At 39.5% G+C, this 24831-nt stretch overlaps 1 protein-coding gene across 10 annotated transcripts in view; it reads left to right on the top strand.

The window, feature by feature from the left end:
- LOC142372105 (RNA binding protein fox-1 homolog 3-like) overlaps positions 1 to 24831 on the top strand; it is a 616940-nt gene that overhangs the window by 90339 nt on the left and 501770 nt on the right. For all 10 annotated transcript variants that reach the window (XM_075454905.1, XM_075454908.1, XM_075454903.1 and 7 more), the window contains exon 2: positions 1078 to 1202. The gene's annotated coding sequence lies outside the window, so the exon portion shown is untranslated. The remainder of the gene's footprint in view (positions 1 to 1077; positions 1203 to 24831) is intronic.

The following is a 24831-nucleotide window of genomic DNA, read 5'->3' as shown; positions in this document are numbered from 1 at the left end:
AGTCACAAGTAATTTTTTCTTGGGCAAGTCAAAGTCAGCTCACCTTATTATTGCAGTTTTACCTGCAGAATCTGATCTTAATAAAGTGAAAACACAAAGATATAAGTAACTGTCAGTAAACATCATCGGCCAATGTGTCCAACCTGTCCACCCCGTATCATATCAAGCTAACGTTAGCTAACTACCGACTAGGCTAACAGGATAATATTATATCGGCTGTCTGAGATGTTGATGCCGCATGTCTTGCACTGTGCTGTTCGTCTTTTGCCGTCAAAATGGTGATTACGGAAGCCGAAGACAACGACTCTCGGTCCCGCTGACATGTTGATGCATATCTGATATGAGTTTATTCTCTCCAGTAAACAGTAAGGTATGTAGAGAGGGCATGACTGATCGACAGGGTAGGGATCCAATCATGACGCCATTCTCAGCCTGCGCTCCTACCGGGTAATCCATGTTATTTTTTAATTAATTTTATATTCAGACTGAAAACATGAACTGAATAACACTCGAGTCGTTCTAGTCATCGTGTCTCAAGTCAAGCGCCGAGTCTTTAACTTCCAAGTCCGAGTCGAGTCTCAAGTCTTTTATTTTATGTCGTCAAGTCACAAGTCATCAAAACACCGACTCGAGTCCAAGTCGCAGTGACTCGAGTCCCCATCTCTGGGTAACAGTGACGTGTCTTTGTGTTGGGACACACGTCTCGCAGCCATAGCGTTGCCTCAGATGTCTGTGTTTTCTGTCGACTGCACCGTTTAGGGGGATTTCAGACATTTGTCCATCCGAGCACCAGCTGGTCAACCGACTCGATGCACAATTTTATCAGGTGGAACCAGCATGTGGAAGTCGGCAGCACAAGCATCTGACTGCTGTTATTTGATATTTTCCTTGTACTTCATCGTGTCACACACTTCTTCTCGGTTGTCAGACATGAAAACAACGACTCGGGTTGGTTGCTTTTATGCAGCCATGTTTGGTTTTTCACAAGCCTTTTTTTTTTTTTTTTGTATCGATCGGCATTTGTTTTGGGGTTCCCTGTGGAATATTCACTCTTTCTCTCTCCAAAAATGTCCACAGATAATTGCTCTGAAGGAAGCACCCAGGAAGGTCATCCAAGAATCCCGCTGAAGGTGCCAAAGTGAAAATCTACAGGACTACAATTACTTGGACAGACTTCGGCTGCAGAGCAAAGTGAATGACAGGTAGGAAATAATTCATATGAATCACCTGCTGTATTATGAATAGCCACCTGCCGAGAGGACATAGCACGGTCAGTTATCCTCAGAATTGCTTCTGAATTGCCCTTTTTTGTCATTTGTTAGTAATTGCCTTATTCTCTTGATAATATAATGAAATTAACCTCAGAACATTTCCTCCTTATGACATTTATGAGACAAGGTTGAAGTTGACATGGTATCAGTCTTGGAATTATATTTAGATGATGTGAGTCTGATGAGGTTTGGCTTCTCTTTATGTTGCCACTTTAGAGGTTGTTTTTCCACAGCAGCTTATAAGAAACACAGCGGGTTTTTTTATCCCACTCGAAGGGAATTCTTTCAAGAAATTCAGGATCACTCGCGTCTATTTTCTGTTTGGGTACGTCTGACCTTGTAGTGAGCGGGCATAAAAGGCTGTCAGTCAAACCATCATGCAGTCTTTGTTTCCTTGTGCTTGTCATTCTCTGGAGGAGTCGAGCAGCCACTGACTTAAATCTAGTGATTCTGCGCTTCTGGCAAAATGCTCGTCAGTCCTTCTTTCTACCAAACTCTGCAACCGCCTCAGGGTAAGGTGGAAAGAAGGTGAAAATAAGAAATACGAGGAAAAAGTTTTGAGAACAGTGCTTCAGAGAATATAATCAAGGCCAGCGGTTAAATAGTTTTTCTTTCTTTTTGTATCAGTCCAAGTTAACGTTTCTGACCTTGGAGAGATTTTTCTGTCAAACCCGGAGTAACAAAGAATGTTTGCTGTCAAACAAAGTGGAATATCCCTCTGTGTGAGACGTTATAGTTACGCTGCAGCTCCTAAACGCCGTTTCAAATGCCGAAAGGTCGGGCCTCTGGGCTCTTTGTTGAAAACCAATGGTCTACGCTGCAAAGAAGGAACTATCGATAGAAAAAGTGAAAATGGCTCGTTCTGGTGCTCGTTCGTCTCCATGGCGCAGCTGCGTTGTACTGCCGTTACGCGTCGGGGACCCAGTACATCCGTCTTCGGCGTTGGTTTTCCTTCCCCGAGGCTCCTAACATGCATGTTTTTGGGGACGGTGGGAGGAAGCCGGAGTGCAAAGTCCGCTCAAAGGCTCCAGCCGGGAATCGAACCTGGAACCTTGTTGCTGTGAGGAGACGGTGCTAATCACTATTTATTTTTTGGGGGCTTTTGTGTCTTTAATGGATAGGAAAGTTCAGAGAGACAGGAAGCAGGGGGCAGAGAGAGGGGGAACGACACGCAGCACAGGACCGGGGCCAGCTGCAGCGAGGACTATAGCCTCCTGTACATGGGGCGCCTGCTCAACCCACTACGCCACGGACCACCCCTGTTTTATTATTAATTACGGCTGGGCAACGATTAAAATGCTTAATCTAATTAATCACATGATTTCCCTGATTAATCACGATTAATCGCATTTGTACGCAGAATCCAAAAATGAATCCAAAAGTAGTGTATAGCTTTTAGCATTTAGCTTTATTTTAAATGTGCTGCCATATGAATGAAAGTGCCATAACATTTGTTGTGCAAACACACTTTTAACATCAGCATCTTTCTGTAGTTTTTATGTAGAAGCCTCGCTCCACTGTCTGTTTCCTTGAATGACTTGCTGCTATCAGTTGTGTGTTTTGCCTTTAAGTGATATTTTAGACTGGAACTACTACGCTGAGAAGACAATTCAACTTGGCAGTGTTTACAGATGACTTTGGTTCTGTCGACTCCGCCGTCTGGAAGAACTTTAACATGAAAATGGCCGAGTAAAAGTTCCGTACCCTTCTCCATGTTTGGTGGATCCGCCGATTACTTTCTTTTCCTGTTCCACAGCAGACAGCAGCAGACTTTTACAAAATAAAAGCCTGTGAGCAACAGACTTTTACAAAATAAAAGCCTGTGAGCAGCAGACTTTTACAAAATAAAAGCCTGTGAGCAGCAGACTTTTACAAAATAAAAGCCTGTGAGCAGCAGACTTTTACAAAATAAAAGCCTGTGAGCAGCAGACTTTTTCTCAACACGACTTCCTTTCCTTAATATTCACTTTGCTAACACACGTCACACTTTCCGGTTTAATACAGATGTGCATTAAAGTTTGCTTCTGTACCATTTCAAGCCGGCCATATGGCACATTACAGGTCAACAAAATGGTAATATGGTAACCTGTAAACATGCAGATTAATACATTTAATTAGGGCTGGGCGAGTTAATTCGTAATTATCGCGTCAACTTGTTAATTATATAACGCCGATAGATATTTTATCGCGCATTAACACAGGTTTTATTTATTTTATTATTGTAAAAGTCTGTTGCTCACAGGCTTTTATTTTGTAAAAGTCTGTTGCTGTCTGCTGTGGAACAGGAAAAGAAAGTAATCGGCGGATCCACCAAACATGGAGAAGGGTACGGAACTTTTACTCGGCCATTTTCATGTTAAAGTTCTTCCAGACGGCGGAGTCGACAGAACCAAAGTCATCTGTAAACACTGCTAAGTTGAATTGTCTTCTCAGCGTAGTAGTTCCAGTCTAAAATATCACTTAAAGGCAAAACACACAACTGATAGCAGCAAGTCATTCAAGGAAACAGACAGTGGAGCGAGGCTTCTACATAAAAACTACAGAAAGATGCTGATGTTAAAAGTGTGTTTGCACAACAAATGTTATGGCACTTTCATCCATATGGCAGCACATTTAAAATAAAACTAAATGCTAAAGGCTATACACGACTTTTGGATTCATTTTTGGATTTTGCGTACAAATGCGATTAATCGTCATTAATCAGGGAAATGATGTGATTAATTAGATTAAACATTTTAATCGTTGCTCAGCCCTAGTAAAATCCTTATCTTAGTACAGCCCGGTCTCGCCAGTGAACATTTCTTTATGCGTCCAGTTTGAAGAAGTTTGTCAATTCAAGCTTAAACTGTGGACGACGACACTTTGGTTGGCAGTTATTTTTCATGTGTCCACGACGATTTATAGGATTTGAACCAGCGATCTGACATGAAGACATCGGCTCCTCCTCCCCCCAGTACAGCATTTTTTGTCCTTGTCAGCCTGTCGACATCATTACATCATCGTCTCGTTGCGACAGGAGCTGTGTCACAGAGAGAGAACGAGGCTGTTGTACATTTTTGAGCCTTTGTGGTGAAATTGCTGCTTTTTTTGTTTTTGTGTGTAGCATAGATTTAAAGACTTAAAACCCCACAAAGTGTCCTTCCATAGAGATGTTTCACCAGTGTGGTCAGCGGGGCAATTTAAACTCACTGGAAAACTTCAGCCTATATCTTTATATCTTAAAATATTATCTTAATATTGAACCCTGAAAGTCGAGTCTCCTGATGATCCCCTGATTAGGCGTTTCGTCTTATCAGTTCCCAAAAATCGAGTAATAAGAAAGAGGATAGGCCTTTTCTGTGTTATTTCCAGTGCAAATCTAGAGAAACTTGTGGTGCATAAAAGCCATTTTGTCAACACGACTTCCTTTTCTTAATATTCACTTTGCTAACACACGTCACACTTTCCGGTTTAATACAGATGTGCATTAAAGTTTGCTTCTGTACCATTTCAAGCCGGCCATATGGCACATTACAGGTCATCAAAATGGTAATATGGTAACCTGTAAACATGCAGATTAATACATTTAATTAGGGCTGGGCGAGTTAAATAGTAATTATCGCGTCAACTTGTTAATTATATAACGCCGATAGATATTTTATTGCGCATTAACACAGGTTTTATTATTTATTTTATTGTAAAAGTCTGTTTCTCACAGGCTTTTATTTTGTAAAAGTCTGCTGCTGTGTGCTGTGGAACAGGAAAAGAAAGTAATCGGCGGATCCACCAAACCTGGAGAAGGGTACGGAACTTTTACTCGGCCGTTTTCATGTTAAAGTTCTTCCAGACGGCGGAGTCGACAGAACCAAAGTCATCTGTAAACACTGCCAAGTTGAATTGTCTTCTCAGCGTAGTAGTTCCAGTCTAAAATATCACTTAAAGGCAAAACACACAACTGATAGCAGCAAGTCATTCAAGGAAACAGACAGTGGAGCGAGGCTTCTACATAAAAACTACAGAAAGATGCTGATGTTAAAAGTGTGTTTGCACAACAAATGTTATGGCACTTTCATTCATATGGCAGCACATTTAAAATAAAGCTAAATGCTAAAAGCTATACACTACTTTTGGATTCATTTTTGGATTCTGCGTACAAATGCGATTAATCGTGATTAATCAGGCAAGTCATGTGATTAATTAGATTAAACATTTTAATTGTTGCTCAGCCCTACATTTAATACGTTGAATGTGGACAGTTGAGACCTCCATTTATTGTCAGTGCAGACTCTCTATAGAATATCTAAATTTTTTTAGCAGTTTTAAAGCTGAAATCTCACAAATAACTTTCCAAATGTGACCCTGATGCTGATTAACAGGTAACAGTGTTGTGTGACACGTCTCGCAGCCATAGCGTTGCCTCAGATGTCTGTGTTTGCCGTCGACTGCACCGTTTAGGGGGATTTCAGACATTTGTCCATCCGAGCACCAGCTGGTCAACCGACTCGACCCCTCAGGAGCACATCAAACCATCGGAGTATCTCGCTGCTCGGCTCAGTTTCACATAAAAAGATAAAGTGCTTCCTAATGTTTTCATTCCAGTTGAAAATGTCACATCGTTTTCAAAGAGAACTTTCTTCTTTTCTTTTTTTTTTTTTTTTTAAAGATGGGCCTGAAAAAGCTTTGTCATAAAGCAAAAGAACATTTACTGTGGAGAAACGGTGCACACGCTGCAGAAAATGTTGAATTTTGATGACGGAAAAACACTTCAAAGGGGAACTAAACACCTTTTTCGAAACGGTTTGAGGCAGAATTTTGTTTTGCTGCTCTGAGACAATATTGTTGGTGTTTTTGTTGTACTATAGGTTGAAGCCTGGATGAGTTTGTTCTCCTTGTCAAGTTTATTTGTATAGCACATTTCACGTACAAAACAATTCAAAGTGCTTTACATAAAAAGGATTGCAGCAGGGAGTGGAAGAAGCATAAAGAATACATAAAAGAATACAAAGAGAAATAAATAAAATGATTAAAAACAAGCAACATTCTAGATAAGTTAAAAGATATCGTGCAGATTTCATGCATAGACACATGAGAAAAGAAATGTTTTTAACCTGGATTTAAAAATGTCTACATTTGGTGAAAGTATAATCTCCACTGGCAGTTTGTTCCACTTGTTTGCAGCATAACAGCTAAATGCTGCTTCTCCATGTTTAGTCTGGACTCTGGACTGGACCAGCTGACCTGAGTCCTTGGCTCTAAGAGCTCTGCTGGGTTTATATTCTCTGATTCAGTCGTCTGATGACAGAGACACATAAAGTTGTTTATCGTCTGCATAACTGTGATAATTGACGTTAAAGTTCTGGAATATCTGACCCAAAGGGAGCATATACAAGTTAAACAGAAGAGGTCCAAGAATTGACCCCTGGGGGACTCCACAAGTCATGGCCACTCGCTCAGATTCATAGCTGCCAATTGTAACAGAATAACTCCGGCCTTCTAAGTAGGACCTGAACCAGTTAAGGACCGCTCCAGAAAGTCCAACCCAGTTTTCCAGCCTGTGCAACAGGATTCTGTGATCTACAGTATCAAACGCAGCGCTGAGGCCCAACAGAACCAGGACTGGAACATTACCAGCATGAGTATTCAACCTGATGTCGTTTAACACTTTGACCAGAGCTGTTTCAGTGCTGTGATGACGTCTGAAGCCTGATTGAAAGTTATCAAGACTTCCAGTTTCACTCAGAAAGTCGCTGAGCTGGTTAAATACAACTTTCTCAATAATCTTGGATATAAAAGAGAGATTAGAGACAGGTCTGTAGCTGTTCATCATAGAGGCGTCTGGAGTTCTCTTCTCTAGGAGTGGCTTAATGGCAGCTGTCTGTAGTGACTTGGGAAAAATGCCTGATGCCAGTGAGCTGTTAACTATCTGTAGGAGATCACTTTCTACTGAGGTAAAAACTTGTAGAAAATGATCTTTTGCCCTTCTTTCTTGTTGTAATAAGAGCTGTTCACCTCATTTTATTCATTATGGATTTTTTTTTATCTTTAACTAACGTTATGAGGGAATTTTTCATATCCCAACTCGGTCCTGTAGCCTGAAGTCTCTGATTGGACGAAGTCTGCATGCTGCACTGTAATAATCCAGATTTCTGTTTCCTGATATTAGACATTTAGATCCTTTTTTGAATAATGACGATGATGCCGTTATTAGTTTCTGTGCATGAGGAAAAAGACTGGAAGCTTAGAAGTGCAAAAATGTTTAGTTAAATACTCGACATGCAGCTTTCGCTTTTATCTAATTCGCCCTTGACTTCATAGGTTTATTAACAACAGGGTGAATAAATAAAGCGAAGAGGCAGTAACATGCTGTTCCTACCCTATGAGCTCAAAATGAGGCAAATTGTTTTTTTTCATGGCTGGAACTGAAGATACTTCAGTTAATTCGTTCAATATTCAGTATGACAGAGCAAGATGTCTGTACACAAATAAAAAAAATATTAAAATGTTCTTTAAAAGACAATCAGGGAAAGAATTAAGAATAATTTGAGTGATTAACATAACAATAGTGTCTTGAAGTAAAATAAGATTAAAGTAGGTTAAATTAAAGTGTTTTGTATGTTGGATTTAGAGGGTTTAGTGAAATCGGTTGAACATATGACATGCACACGTAAGGAGAAAGGCAAAGAATAAGTGGATTAAAATCTTCACTAATGTTTACTTGGATTCAGGATATCTTATATTTACGCTTGAAATTTTGACCTGACAATTCTTACATCATAGTTTTAAGTCTAATCCTACTTTTATCTGCAAAAAAAAGGTGCAGTTTGTGGAATAAGATCCTTCATGTCACGCTTACAATAGAAAGAGTCTGTGCTTATTTTCCATAAGTATTCCGGTCCTGATGCCAGCTGCTCCTCTGGTGCTCATTTAAGATTTAAACTGTCTGTAACGCATCAACTTTAGCTTTATGTATGAAACCGAGGTCCATTGTAATTATAAATATGGGTAAAACTTGGAGGTGAAGTTGCTGTGTCGGCTGTACCTGACATGATGTCGTTCATATTTACAAAGTGACGGTTTTGTCGTTTAACCCGGTGACCCGATGTCTCGTCTGTATTCTTAAGGGATCTCTCTTGATGTTCAGTGTGACGGTTTGTCACGTAGAACCGTCGAGTAGGTTGTTGCCAGTTTGTTGAAGGGCAGACGCTTCAAAAAGTTTTCGGCAGATGAAAAAGAGCGCTCTAACTTTGAAGGTGTCATATGCTGCAGGGTACCGTTTAGCATAGTTTTTTTATGTGCAAAGTAAACATTATTGATGCCGGGATATTGTAACCCAGTGGTTTTAGTTCCTGAACTTAACCAGGTAGTTATAGTTCTTTAATTGCCTGAACTTAACCAGGTAGTTGTAGTTCTTTAATTGCCTGAACTTAACCAGCTAGTTGTAGTTCTTTAATTGCCTGAACTTAACCAGGTAGTTGTAGTTCTTTAATTGCCTGAACTTAACCAGGTAGTTGTAGTTCTTTAATTGCCTGAACTTAACCAGGTAGTTGTAGTTCTTTAATTGCCTGAACTTAACCAGGTAGTTGTAGTTCTTTAATTGCCTGAACTTAAGAACTGAGGAGTCGTGATGCCAAAAGTTAACCATCTGTGAGTGAGACCAAATATTAAAAGGAAGCTACTGAGCAGCCGGTTCACAACGATTTTGTGATGCAAATGTATTACTCTTTTGAACGCATATTGTTTTGAGAAGCAAAACGCTTTATTTTTTAAACCCCAGCCAACTAGCCGGACTACTTTCATCAACACCAAAACTCAGCTGGAACTCTGCTCACAGGACGCAGCAGGGGGTAAGAAGATGTTCAGAAATGATGTTGCTGATATGGGATGTCATACAGCTTCATGTCAAAAGAGGCGAACTATCCCTTTAAAGTGTAATAAAACAGGATGGTAGTAAAGCAAAGGAAGTCGAAATAAAAACAAAAATCCTTTTGTATTTAACACCGAGCATTTGAGCCCTGAAAGTAATTTTTGCAGCTTTAGATGCAACTTTACCATCAGAGGTCACATTTATATTACTCATATCACTCAATATCTGCTTGTGTCGAGTTAAGGGAAACATTAATTATCATAAACATAATTATCAACCCCTGCAAAGATCAATCAGCTTCTGTTGGCACATCGGTTCAATCAATATCCCCTCATAACAGCGCTTTGCCCCACTACAAGATGGTCAAAGTGGGCCATGTCCATCATAACGCATCCAGTTACTACTTAGTCTGCAACCTGCCTTTCTATCGTCTATCTCAAGAGACATTTCTGCACAATGGTGAAAAGCATAGTAGCTGCAGAGGGCCAGTGACAAATTAGCATCAAGTGTCCAATTAACATCACACCAACACGAGCTAAGCTAACTTCAGCTGTGGGTGAAAACAGCAGCAGGAAAATATGCTTTAAGGAAATTAAGAAAACCGACCAGCAGCCGCCAATCATTCTTAGTGGGAAAGCGTGACACAGGTAAGGACAGCGCGCAGCATAGCTCTCTGTGCCAGGACCAAAACAAAAGTTCACTTCAGTTAAAGGTGCCATCCTCTGGCTTTGTGCTGTGCAAAGTCATCCTATTACATGCTTCAGATTTAGCTGGCAGGCCTGCTTCTGTTCTATCTGCTCTGCGAGTGCAGCTACGTCGTACCATGGGCGTCAATTGGGTATGGCAGCTGCCACACCTGGGCTCCAGGGGAAAATATAAATGTTTGTTTTTCTTTTTTTTTTCTTTAAAAAAAAAAAAAATTAATTTATGGAATTACTGTCAATTTGTATTGATTATTCTATTATTTAATACATATAAATTAACTACAAATGAAATTCTGAACAACACAATCAATTAAGTATCATCACCCTTTTGAAATGTGGTATTTCCCAGCCCCCCCCCCCCCCCCCCCCCGAGTTGACAGAGCCTGGAGGTCAAAGCTGATGTTATTAGCGGGATTTGTTGTTTGCTAATTCATGTAAAATATGAAAAGGAAGCAGAAAACTGTAGATTTATTTATCACAAAAAAAAGGGCAGGTGGGGATGGGTCCAATGTTGCCCCAGCGGCGGAGGAAGGAGGACCAGGTAGTGAAGGCGGGATTCAGGCTGTTAACGAGGCTGTCCACTTCAGCACCTCCGCCGCTAATGCTAAAGCTAATGCTAACAGGGAGACGGAGACGAGTCCATTGTTATGTTAGCGGGGTGTGAGTGAGACTGCATTTGCACACAGATAAGCTACATAGCAGACTTTTGTGGTGATTATTTGCTGTTCATGTATATTTATTGATTGATACTGTAGTCATGTGACTATAGTGACCTTTGCCATACCTTAGCTTTGGCTGAATTGACTCTGCTGCGTCGTACTACACTTGTCCTTGCATTAATTGTACATATGGATGTTCCATCGTTGAGTAAATATAGATGCATAGTAAAGTCTGGTGATTTCTTTCATTCTCGTCGGTTACAAACGGCCTCTTTCAGTTCAAGATTTGCAGAAAATATGAACAAACACGTTCACAGGCTGCTCTGCTAACGTCTTTAGCAGCTAGCATTGTATACAGTAGCTAAAGTAAAAGTTAACTCGGGTGCATTTAGTTTAATTTAAATTGTGTGTTGGTCTCCTCAGTCACCCGAGCTTTCACTGCTCATGCAAACAGCCTTTCTTTCTGTCGGTAAATGAAACTCAGACTAAGATAAGCCGTGTTTAAATCATTAAATCCAAAGGAAAAAAAACACAAATTGTTTGCAGAGGGGAACGCCTTGTTGGACGTGACAATGCCTTCCAAACAAGCAACTTTAACACCTCGCCTCGTGGTATTTCAAGCACGACCGCGTGTTATCTCCCGGCCTCGTCCTTTATTCCCACGTCTGGAGCCACACCCCATGTGTCGGTTATACACGGCTGGAATGGGAAATGAATCATAAAATGCTTGATAACAGAGCTAATACAATTACAGTAGAGTGATTAAAAAAAGGTTAAATAGGTGATCTATTACATTGATCTTAAATGCATTCAGATTTAATTTAATTTAACAGAACTATAATGCTGTAGTTAAAATACGTCCTATTAGTGTTTGGAGCCTGTATGTATAACGATTAATTACTGAATAATTGTTCATGCATTTCAACAGTGGCAAGCTCTGAAGGGTGATTTATTTTCTTCAGTGGCTGTACAGAGATAGGGCTTAATTACAGTGGATAGCCTTATCTCCCCTCTCTAATCCGCTCTTTGGAGTCTCCCGCGTTCACGCCATCTAGTCGTCGATATCATCACACTGTTGGCAGAGCCAGAGAGAGAAAGTGATCCCCAATTTCTCTGTCACATTAAGGCTTATTCATGAAGTCTCCACTGTGAACCTGACTTAAGAACTCCAAAGTGGGAGGAAAGAGGAGCTGCTGAGTGCTGGAAACCTCTTCCCCCCAGCCTGACAGTCTGAGGTCAGTGAGGCTGGCACATTACCCACTTGTGCTGTTTTTGTCAGCTGGATGGACTGAAAAATGTGTGGTCAAATCTGATCAGATAATGGGCTGAGCTTCTTGCCAGAAGCAATTTGTTGTGGATATTCTTGTGCTAATGTAGGCAATTTGACGGTTTACCTCCTTACTGCGATGTGCAGAAACTGTGTGCCTCTGCAGCTCACAGTCATGTTGACCAAATACTTGCAAGATAAGCCATTATTAACTCGGTCTGCTCGCATGCAAATGTCTGTTTTGACTTTTCGCTGATAGCTGTTTTCGCTTGATGATTCACAATCAACCGTGGCAGATCTTTATCAGGGAGACTAAGAGTTTAATTATTGTAGCTTGATGGATAATTTCCAGCGCACTAAGAGTTGCATATATTAAAAACCATGCCGGATAAATAGTTGGCAGCTCCAACAGACTGCCAACTTGCCAAAACGGATTGGGATCAAGTGATGTCTGATCTGCAGTGATGACACCTTCAAGATACGCGCAGTAAATGTTCTAAATTGGACTCTTTGGAGTTGCATAGAAGGCAGAACCCTTACTGTGCAGCCTGAATCTGCACCGAATGCATAAAGGATGGATTGTAATGCGGATCGCCTTCAGCCGTCCACTTACTTTTGGCCATCTCTGCTCGTTACAGTGATGTCATACAAGAAGTTATAGCAGAAAATACTAATTATCTTCTGAAGAGGCTGGAGTAAGAAACCGTTTTCATTACCAGTTAATAACTTGACTGGTTTTATTGCTTTTTATGTGTTAGTAAAAGTGTCCATCGGAGAATCAAGGATGATATTTCCAATTTCTTGTTTTCTCACCCCGACAGTAAAATACCCCAAATTAGTTTTTAAGTTGCATTAAATTGGAAAAAAGGGTTAAATCTCCCCCCAATGCAGAATCTGATCACAAAAACTGATTTTATTTAATTTCTTTTTAAAGTTTTCTCGGCTAACCATTCAAAATAACAGTTTAATCATTAATGGATCGCCGTTAGAATGAAGACTTCCTAATTTCAGGAAGTTACAGCACATTAAAACCTTCATAGATTAATTAAATATTGCTAAGTTGAATTAAATGATTTGTTGAGACGATAATCTATAGTAAAACATAAAAACTAGGGCTGGGCGAGTTGACTCGTTATTGTCGCGTTAATTCGTTAATTATTTAACGCCGATAAATATTTGATTGCGCATTAGTGCAGGTTTTTTTATTTATTTATTTATTTATTTTTAATTGTTTTTTGGGCTTTTGTGCCTTTTTTTTAATGAATAGGAAAGTTCAGAGAGACAGGAAGCAGGGGGCAGAGAGAGGGGGAACGACACGCAGCACAGGGCCGCTCGGTGCGGGACTCAAACCAGGTTTTTATTTCGGCTTTTATTATTGTGAAAGTCTGTTGCTCTCAGGCTTTTATTTTGTAAAAGTCTGTTGCTCACAGGCTTTTATTTTGTAAAAGTCTGTTGCTCACAGGCTTTTATTCTGTAAAAGTCTGCTGCTGTCTGCTGTGGAACAGGAAAAGAAAGTAATCGGCGGATCCACCAAACCTGGAGAAGGGTACGGAACTTTTACTCTGCCATTTTCATTTTAAAGTTCTTCCAGACGGCGGAGTCGACAGAACCAAAGTCATCTGTAAACACTGCCAAGTTGAATTGTCTTCTCAGCGTAGTAGTTCCAGTCTAAAATATCACTTAAAGGCAAAACACACAACTGATAGCAGCAAGTCATTCAAGGAAACAGACAGTGGAGCGAGGCTTCTACATAAAAACTACAGAAAGATGCTGATGTTAAAAGTGTGTTTGCACAACAAATGTTATGGCACTTTCATTCATATGGCAGCACATTTAAAATAAAGCTAAATGCTAAAAGCTATACACTACTTTGGATTAATTTTGGGATTTTGCGTACAAATGCGATTAATCGCGATTAATCAGGGAAATCATGTGATTAATTAGATTAAACATTGTAATCGTTGCCCAGCCCTATATAAAATCAAGCTGCTCCTCAGTCAACGTTTCCAGCTTCATATTCTTTGTTTTCTTGAACTCTTCCATGTGCAGGGAGTTCATTTTATCGGTCTGCTGCAGCCGCTCGCTGTACAAGGTGAAATGTAAACGCTGAGCGGCGAGGATGAGGATGTCGTCCCCTCACTTCATGGTGATAGAGAGGGGTAAGAAGGAAATGCAGTGTTCATCCAGTCTGGCACGCTGAGCGAAGAAAGGCCTTCCCTGGTCTCCACATGCGTCTCAGTTGCTCAGTTTGATTCCCTCCTGGCAGCATGATTTCCATGATCCAGTAATCCTGCATTTTCTTCACATTAATTCACTTTCTCCGGCGCTGGGAAACAAAGATGTAATTTTGGATAGTAACATTTGCACGTACGGTGGCTCTGAGCTGTCAAACATTGGTGGGTAACTGTGATTGTATTTATTTTTGGACATGTGACAATATTTGACGGACTTGATGTGCAAATGGTGAGATAATAACGCCGCTTTTTGAATTACGATTTGAATTATAATGGCATTAGAGATGCAGACATCTTGGCTCAATTCCATTTTTGATTACACTGAAATATTTTTTTACAATGTGTGTCGTATCAGAGTTTATTCTAAAGAAAAGTACTTGAATATCTCCTTTCCTGCTGGTAACCATGCTGTTCTGAGAAAGTTGGGTTCTTGGCAGGGGCGCAGAGGAGATTTTTGAACTGGGGGGACCAAGATTGTTTGTTTTTAGAAAAAAAAACACTCCGATTGTCTTTTTGTTTCTTCATTTTCTTTATTTATTTTTCTTGAATTGAAACCATCCACTCCGTCACTGACACATGTGCAGCAACTCCTTCCTCTTTAGGACCCTGGGGAGTGACGGCCGTCCCTTTGGTGCGTTCACTTACAGTGAAACTCCCAGCGCATCCCAGCCTTACAAACCTACAGAAAAGCATCTAACTGCTGTTTACAGGAGATAGCATGAATTCTATGTCGGGCTGGTAGGATTAATCCGACTTCACATGGGGTTCAGATTAAAAATCTGACTTGGATCTAGGAAATTCCGACATCCGTGTACAACTGGAACACATCATTAGGCTCTCAATGCACGCTGCAATGGAAATTAGTCAAAGTAACGGGACATTAATCTTTGGGTTTATCGGCGATGTTTGGTGCCTTAAGTACGGACGGGATGGGGGTCATACCCCCCCCCCCCCATCCCCAGTGTCATCTGTGCCCATGGGTCTTGGAACACATGTGGATAAACCAGTGACATCTACGTAGTCCTCGAACTCCATGACGGCTTTAAGGCGAGACACGGCAGGCAAAAACATTCATGCACTGGTCAATTTTGAGATTTTGGGCCAGTCTACTTCTTCAATATGTGTTCTTTCAACCTGCTATTAAGAAAATGTTGAAAACATAAATAAATATGTTTATTTTAATACATTTTGTTTACTTGCGGCGGCACGTTTCGCCCGAATTTACCAAAAAGTTAGCATTCCAACGCGCCATGGCGAGCTTCGTCTATTTCCTGAAGTCTGTCATGACCGGTGTCGTTGGAAAGCTCTGAGTCTCCTGCACAATGATATGTCACCCAAATAATGCCGCTTCCTTTCTATCAGTAACCAATCATGGATGTCTAAAGGCGAATTTATAGCTAATGACAAAATCTCATTGGCTACAGCTCATTTCTGCTAACGTGATTCGCTCAGACGCATCACGCGGTGGACTCTGATGCTCCCGTGTTTGCCCCATAACGCCGCAACTTTCAAAGAAAAGAAAGCAACAATTGCGCTTTGCAAGATGCAATAAAAGAAAATCTGTTAGATCAGCTGATGAACCATCAGGAAGCAGCACACCTGACCGTAAACTGTGGTTAGGAAACCGAGGGGAGCTAATGACATCATACATATAGCACATCTCAATTAAATAATGCGATCTTTTATTGTATTGAGCTTGTATTCTTTTAATAATAAGATTATTTTATTCAATATTAGTATTACTAAGGGCCTGAGCATTTATTCTGTTTTTGAGCAATTGTTTCCAATACAAATTTATTAAATTCCCCTATTTAAATCTTTAAATGCCGTTTTCTCAAAATCAGTATTTTGTATTTTTCCAGTATCAATATCTCAGCCTATGGAGCACCTACTAACACCAAACTTTCCAGTTATACATTTAGCAGTATTCTGAAGATATTTACAGAAGGATTTGTTGATAAATCATTCCCGGCCTGATTTATGTGACATTATAATCAAAAAATATGGCGAAAATCTATGTTGTTTTTTTTTTTTTTTTTTTTTTAGGCTATGGACAGTATATTTTGATTTCCTAGGAAATGAAAGCAGATATCCTGAAATCCCTCTGTAATTTTCCTTTCATTTCGTGCCTGAACAAAATGAAAAAAGAATTTTGCACCTGGCTTTATCATATGTTCAGATCTATCTTCCGGAAATATATGCAAATTTGCGCATATTTAATGAGATTTTGCATAATTAAACATACAAATTTCTACAACTTGTAATATATTTTATTTTCATACTTGTATAAGTAATCAACTCTGGTGATATCTATTATTTTAAAATATTACCCTATTCACCTGTAGTGTCTCGCCTTAATGGGATGCTCCAGAACAATCCCAGGTCCCCCACGACCCCACCCACCAATAAAAGATCCGCTGCCAGGACATCGAAAGCTGCTGAAGCGTCAGAGCAGGTGGATTTAATGTTCTAGGAATAAAAAGAAAAGGGGAGAAACTTCCCTAAACTTGTTTCAGGAGGTTGATGTGCATGGTTGAACTTGAACAATCCCTCCTTGTTTTCTGGAGTGTAGGAAATGCTTAATATGCTGATTTGTCAGGCAGATGACAGGAGAGCCCAAGTGTTCTTCCATTGGCTGAGTGAGCTGATGTGTGTCAGGGTGGCAGGCGTCGCCGCTCGTGAGCAGTCTGGGCATCCTCAACCGCTGGAGCCCGGTGCTGTATTCCTCGTTTTTAAGTGACCGAAGAGGGAGAAAAGAGTCGAACTGAACGCACCGACAGATCCGTTCTTAAATCGTCTCTTCAGGCTCGGTGACAGCTCTGCTAGAAAATGACACAACTTCCAGTGCAAAGCGACATCTAAGCGAACTAATTAGAGCAGAGATTCCACACGAATGTTTAATGAAGAGATAATGTATCACCGCAGTGCTGGTGTAATACGACCACTTAAGTCATTTGTCTTTTTGTCTCAAGAATGACATTTTTTTCCCCCTTTTTCCTCACATTTTTGCAAGTATTGCCTCACTTATGGAAGTTTTACTGTAAGTTTTAATAAGTTTACTTTTTTTGCTTGATATTCCATTCAGGCTTTCATGATGGAGTACTCTTCTCAACATTTACAGTTGGTTATAGAAGATTAGTCCTCCTGCCTTTGGCTTCTTTTAACGATTATCTCAATATTACATGGGCCACTTGTATTTTTTGAGTTATGGATTTTAAACACACTCATATCTCTCATATCAAACATCCTACGCCACCATTTTACCATTTAATAAAAGGTCATTAAGCTCCACATTGGGCATTTATTCAATATTTATACTAAAAAAATTTGAAAAATATTCCCAAATATCTATCAATTTAGAAGGATTCTTAACATACTGAATATTTGAAAATTGCAAATTGCTCCAGTAATGGAATTTCTAAGCGGATCCATCAATCTGTGGCTGCTCGATACGATAGCTGTGGTTCTTCTTTGACGACGGCTTGTGAGGCTTCAAGTATGATAATAACGTCGGAGAATAATCCATAAAACAAGATGATAAAAATGTTAATAACTCTGGCCTTTGTTATGTTAACATGTCCACATGAGATCACTCATCTCAGTTGGACGTTTCTTTTTTTTAGATAATTAGTTAGCCTTTATCGTCCTTGTGACAAACATCCATTGTTGTTTATGCATTATTATTTACCTTTTTTATCAGCCCTGAAATATCAAAGCTATCCAAATTAAGTCCTTGAGGATCACTTGTTATGCCCCGTCTAGGAGTAACCAAGGCACAGCATAAATGTGACCCATTTTCCTCAACCCTCAGGCAGCCACGGAGACATTATTTAGAATTTAACATGAAATTATTTAGAATTTATATAACAAATATATGGTCCACTTGGAGATAAACTAATAGGCTTTCAGGATGGGCCAAGGACAGAACAACAAACAAACAAAACTATCTTCAAAAGGGAAGCCGGCCTAAACAAAGCAAGTTGAAAACAAAAGACAACAGCTGTGTTCGAAAACCCATACTTCTCCTACTACTCCTACTAACTTTTTGAGTTAGTATGCGAGTTTGAGTAAGCGAGAAGTTCCCGGATGCATACTAGATTCGCCGAAATGTTGGGTATGCATCATGAGGTTACTACTCATACTCAAACTACCCAAGATGTAACGTGACGTCGCCGATCGGCATTTCCTGTCAAAACGGCAGTTTCAAGCTAGCTACAACGAGTGTAGCTTCACTTCCTGTTTTCAAAACAAAAACACCAATTGTATCGTAATGGTTTTCCCTATGATAAAAGGCAACGGGTATTTTATTTTGTGAAAATAACCGGAAGTGCGTTACTCACTGCGGCTAGCTTTAGTAGCGCCGAATTCGTGGGAACAAAATTGTAAATAGCCGGTATTTTGTCAGGTTTTCAACACGTTGGGGATCTAAACGACTACTTTCTCACCTGAAAATGTTTCAAATGTTGCTAAAGTTTACAGAGTTTAGAGCTTAAGAGAAATCAGCTTCAGGCCGGCTGATTTCGGCTCGGGCAGGAGCGAAATGCATTGTGGGTAAACGCTCTGCATACTGTCTGATCGATGAGTATGCAGTATGGAAGTATGCGGTTTCGAACACAGCCAACCACTTACCTTCCTAGACTAATAAAACAGGAGAAACCCAAGAAAATAATATGCAGCCCACCCCTACAAACTGTCATCCTCCCAGGTGCCGGTAGCCAATCCTCTACGGGCTCTTGATAGCCAATCAGAGCTTGGCACTTGCAGCACCTAATTTGCATAATATGAACAAAAAAATACAATCGCCTTGTAATTTAAAAAAAAAAAAAAAAAAAAAAAAGAATAAATAAATGCACCTAAAACAAAAACTCGTCAACTTTTTGTGAAATTAACTTCATCACTAACCCCCCCCCCCCCCCATCGTTTCTCATTATAATTCTGGCTTTATTGCCTTCTTTTGGCGTTTAAAGTCCAACCTGCCCTGAAACTTAATCAATATTCTAAAGAGGTAGCTGATTTCTGCTAACTGAATACCATATGCCGGCACCTGATGTTAAAGTGATGGTAATAGCACTGTCAAGTTTGACAATGAGGAGAAAGCAATACCATCATTCCCCATATTCACTTTTGAAAATCTCATTTTGCTTTCATCTCTCCACTAACACAGAGCTGTCAACATGTAATTCAATGAGTGTCACCACTGTGCTTGAACATTTTCTTCATCTCTTTTGCCAACATTTGCTGCCCAACTTCTGTTGAGTTTAAATGATCTTATGGCCACTTTTGTGATGAACGTACTTTATCATAATGCAGTAGATCATCTGGTATGGTTTTATTGTTTAAGGTCTTTGTTTGTCAGGAACGCGTGGTCTGAAAGTGATGTGCACCGCTGCATAACAGTGGCCTTATTCTAAGTTGTAGGGCTGTCAGGATGGAGGAAATTGAAACCGGTCTGTCTCTCAGGCATTGTGGGAGCACTATCTTCTGTTTCCAAAAGCAGTCAAACACAAACACCGCAAAACCTGTTCTATATATCTCAGTTTTTCTTTTTCTTATTTGCAATCTGCCATCTTCCTTTTGTGAAATCTCAAAAGGGAGAGCCCGAACAAAGAGTGTTTTCAACCAAGGTTGTCCTGACTTTTAGATTGAGGCAGATCCTGGCTTTTTTTTTTTTTTTTTTTTTTTTTTTTTCCTCAGAGGACTGTGTCGACAATCAGTATTTTCCTTTTATTTACACCATCAACATGTCACATTTAAAATACCAATGGCTATCAAATGTTTTCAGTGTGATGTGATATGTTGCTCTCGCATCAATCTGAGTCCACATAAAAGAACGTTTGTTTTTGCTTGATATTCACGTGATGTCACCGCTACAAAAAGTATTTCACCAAAAAGATGACAAAGGAGTCGCAGCCTTATCTCTAAATGGTGATGAATCATCCTGTATCCTCGAGCGTACACTGATTTAGCATCCACATTAGCATTAGCATTAAATATATCCCAAAGTCTGGAATGTCGGGAGACGGTGGATGGGACCTTCTCCGACCACCGGAGCTGACCGGTCAGAGCAGGGTTGGCTTTTTGGGAGGTGGGCACTGTAAGTTTTTACAGTGAGTATTTAAAGAATCCCTGCTGAAAATCTTCCCAACAACCATTTCATGGATATATTTCCATCCATTGATGGAATAATATTGTCACGTTTTTGTTTACTTTTCCATTTTTTTTTCTTAGGGACACTATTATCTCTGTCTTCCTGCGTTAGCACACCATGTTAGCCATTAGCTCCTTAACTAATAATACATTTTATTTGTATTGCACTTTATATTTTAACAATCTCAAAGGAGAACCTATAAAAGATATTTTAGCAATAAGCTTTCTTAAAAAGATGAGTTTTTAGGTCTTGTTTAAAAGATAAACTATATAGTTAGCCTGTGTTATAGCTAACTCAGGCTAACGCTACAAAATTAGCTAATGGCTAATTAGCTAACTGTTGTGTTTTTTAGCCAAATGTTCACTATTAAGAATCTAAATATATAAAGTAACAGACAAAAACAACTGGTAACTTAAAAACAACCATTTAAACATTTAACACACCTTTAAAACTTAAGTCTATCAGATTTCGACTGTTAAGCGGGATTTGTTGAAAGCAGAGAAACGCATAAAACCAGCGCTGGTTTTCTTCAGCAACGCAGAGAACTTATTAAAATCCGCTTACAGATGGTTAGTTTTTCTTTCTTTTCTTTTATCCGCAGACAGGCTTTAGGTTGTGTGTTTAATCGGTTTCCTTGTATAACAACAAATCTTTTTATTTTTTTCTTCTCCCAATCTTTACAAGGGATCCAAAGATTCAAACGGATCATTTACATACAAAAGGATGATCCCCTCTTTCTCAGCCCTACCAGTCATGGGAATTATCCAGTGGAGTGCTTCTTGTGTTGTTGGCTTGTTTCACGATAAGATGTGTGAACAACACTTCAGTTGTTTCCAAGCAGGGCGACACTACAGTCATTTTCATCAGCACTCTTGTTCAGGTGACGTTCCTTCAGGCTGGCTGATTTCAGGGCTTATCTTGTTAAGAGCCCCCTGCTTCGCCACAGATCTCTGCGGCTGTCAGAGACGGAGCGCAAACACATTCCGCCACTATTATTGGTGATTGTGGAATGACACTAATTAAAGTCATTGATGTTTAAAATCAACCGTCCCGCTTGTTTTGTCACAAAAGCTCAGAGAGCTCCTCAGCCCGGGCCTGTCGTGTAGTTATCATGTCATTTGTTTTCAAGCCGTGTGGAGATGCTAGCATGTGTGTGTCACTTCATTAAAAAGCACACGCCTCAGGAAGGGGGAGAGGGCTCTGCTTGAGATATTTACATTTCAATTTCAGCTTTCATTTCTTTACGGCAGGTTGTAATGCAAAAGCTCAGCGAGTCTGCGTTTAATCTCATTTTTATTGCAACAGAGCAAAACAAAAAATAACTGTAAAGCATCGGAGTATCGCCTCTCAGCTGATTCTGGTGACAAAATTCATTCTAGAGTCATTACCTGAATGTGGTATACATATGATTCATTTTGTTTGCAGTTTGGGAAGTAATTCTAACTTTTTATCGTTTATACTTTCAGGTACGCTGAAATATGAGAGATAGATTTTTTTATTTTCAAACATGTATAAAAAAAGAATGTATGTAACTATTGTACATACAAAAGAAAGAAAAAGAGAAATTAAAAAAACAAATTCAATCACATAAAGTGCTAATACATAACAAAACACTGCACATTATTCGAAAAAGGAATGGGAAGAAGTACAATACTTTTTTAGTTTAAATAGTGTAAATATCTGTAATATTTCTAATTTCTATAATTCTACTCTTCAGTTTATAAATATCCTAACTACAATACACCTATATAAATATATGCCATATATACACTTCCTAAATATCTAAATAAATATATAATCACAAAATAAATATATACTACACACATATCCTTGTAAATATGTGTGTGTGTGTGTGTGTGTGTGTGTGTATATATATATATATATATATATATATATATCTATATATATCCATCCATCGGCCTCCGTTAACATACTTCCTCTTCCATGTACTTGTTTAAAAATATTTTTTGTACCTTTTTTTTTTTTAAACAGAATAATGAAACTTACTGTAAAATTTTGCGGCAAATTGCAACTACAATTCAAAATACAACCAATCAAAGCATAAAAAACGCTTATGTCTCATGAAAAGTGACAAAAACTAAACAAAAATGCAACAAACAAGAAGACTCAACAAAACCTTCATTGTGTTGTTTTCCTGAAACTTTATTCGTATCGTAGAATTTTACACAAATTTTAGGGCAAAGTTCAAATGTTTGCAAAGTTATTTTTCCCTCCTAATTCAAACGTTTGGTCTGTGTCTGAGTCTCTTTCTACACTTACTCACAGCCTGAACCTTTTGCTGCAGAGTTTTTTTTTTTTTTTTTTAGTTTTGAAAATACCCACTGACTGACCGCTGGACAAATCAGCCAACACAAGAAGGTGGCTCTCCCCCCCGACTTGTCAACCCTGCAGTGTTAATCAGAAACCTGTTTTGCCACATGTGTTCGTGGAAATTTGACAGGTTTGCCAGAGAAGCTGCTGTGTCTGGTATTTTTGGTTTGCAGAGGGAGGACAGGCAGCAACTCACATCTAATCAAGTGCAGAAGGGCACATAATGATCTTGGCAAAGAAAAGTTTCAGATATTTATCAACTGGCTGAAAAGTTTCCTTTTTTAATTAAAAGTTATTTTTCAACTATTTGATGCCTTTCGTAAGTTTTACATTTCTTTGGTAAAGAGAAACAAGCATTTAATGAAATGCACGACTTGAAGCTTAAGACATTTGCACATGAAATATTGTTGGAGAAAGGCCCGCCCGCACCGGGAGAGAATAAAAATGTGACGCGTAAAGCGTAAGATAACAAAGAATGTCGGTCTTTGATCTCTTTGGTTTGATAGTGAACTGAAGTCTCTGGTGTTTAGAAACCTGGAGATCCCCCAGCATCACTGCATTCAGAGTATGTCACGCAGGTGAGACACCTTGTTATGAAGTTACATGCGTGTACAGTACATATACAAAAGCTTTCATGTTGTGGAAACGCTGACAACAGTCATTTATCCAATGTTTTTCTGAGAATGCTGCATGCTTTAAGACCTGAGGAATACTTTTCCTATATTATCAAACATGGAGTGGGAAAAAAAAATCACTTCTCTAAAGTAATCTGGTCTGAAAGGAATATGTTTGACATTAATCAGAACCCTTAAAGCAGCCTTGTTTGAAAGTCAGTGCCTAAAACACCAACTTGGACCACTTCATGGATTTTAGTTGACTTTCGTTTCTTTTGGATTTTTGTGCATATTGTGTAGCCGTTTTGGTCCATGTTTGTAAGCCTTTTTTATCTGGATTAAATGTTCTAAAGTTGCAACAAGTTGTATCGGAGTCTGTGAGTCTATGGTTGAAAACCAGCACGGTCTGCTTCCCGTTCAAGGCATCTCCTCCTCCGGATGCCGAGACTTTGTTTTTTTTTAAACTATGCTTTTAAAGACAGAATCACATCTGTACACATGTAAATGTATTTTATTCATACAGCCCTTTACAAACAATCCTTACGGTGTACCAAAGTGCTTTACAGCAGGTAATAAATAAAGACAAGAAGAAGTAAAAACAATAAAAGAACAGTGAAAGAAATAAAATACAACAAAATCGAATAAGATAAAAGTGTCATCATACTACTGGGTATTAAAAGCCGTCCTAAATAAGTAGGTTTTTAGATATGTCTTAAAACATGTAAAATGCATGAACTGAAAGAAGGGACTCACCTGTTGAGGAAGACAGATTTGGTGGGATGCCGGTATGGTCGGACTGCTGGGATGGTGGGATGTTGGAATATGTCGGACTGGTGGGATGTTGGACTTTTGGGATGTTGGAATGGTCTGAATGGTGGGATGTCAGACTGGTGGTTGCCCTCGACTTTGAACTTAGGCTTTTTCTCAAAGGTTCATCTCGTCTAATTTCTATCCAACATCCATCTTCTTCTCCCCCGTGAATGTCAACCCTTTAAAACCTTGGCACCAGGGAGACGATATGAGCCCTTTGCCCTGCTGCTGTCAATAATCTATATGAGCGAACTACAGCATAGCACACCTTTTATAAAAGTAGCTTATGAAAAGACAATTATTGGACAAAGAGGAGGAAGACTACTGAATTAAAGAGTTGTAGAATCAGAGATGGTGAAAGCCTAATGACTACGAGTTCGAACATGGGCCAAGAACAAGGTTTTTAAATAGAAATATATGCCTATATATCACTAACTTTTGTGCAATTTAAAGAGAGAAAAAAAAAGCACACCTCAGTGATGTGATGTAGCACGAGGGAGAGCAGCCAAGTTTAACAATAAGAAATATGGATCCACACAGTTCTGAAGCTGTGGAGATCAAAAATGTAATTGCACAACCGCATGACAGACCACAGCCCTGTAATTATGAACTGATATATGTCAAAGACACCTGGAAAGGGACAAGGATCGGGAGAAATATCATCCATCAAAGAGAAATGAGCCTGACGTGGGGAGAAGCAGTGGAAAACTGACACAGTACTTTACTGCTGGAATATTAAACAACACCATAAAAACAGCCTCATTCCCAAATACATTTCCATGATGCTACAGAGGAGATTAAAACTGCTACATTAGACAATAAGACTAATAATGAGCCGACTGTCCTGACGGTCTAACACTGATGCAGACCTACAGTAGAAGCAGCCGAGCAAACCGCCATCTTCCATCAATCTCACGTGATTCTGGCTTCCTGCAGTCGCGTCTCATAAA

This window comes from Odontesthes bonariensis, chromosome 21 (genome assembly GCF_027942865.1).
Source record: "Odontesthes bonariensis isolate fOdoBon6 chromosome 21, fOdoBon6.hap1, whole genome shotgun sequence".
Classification (NCBI taxonomy): Eukaryota; Metazoa; Chordata; class Actinopteri; order Atheriniformes; family Atherinopsidae; genus Odontesthes; species Odontesthes bonariensis.
Note: the sequence above shows the minus strand (reverse complement) of the source record. Positions and strands in the feature narration are given on the sequence as shown.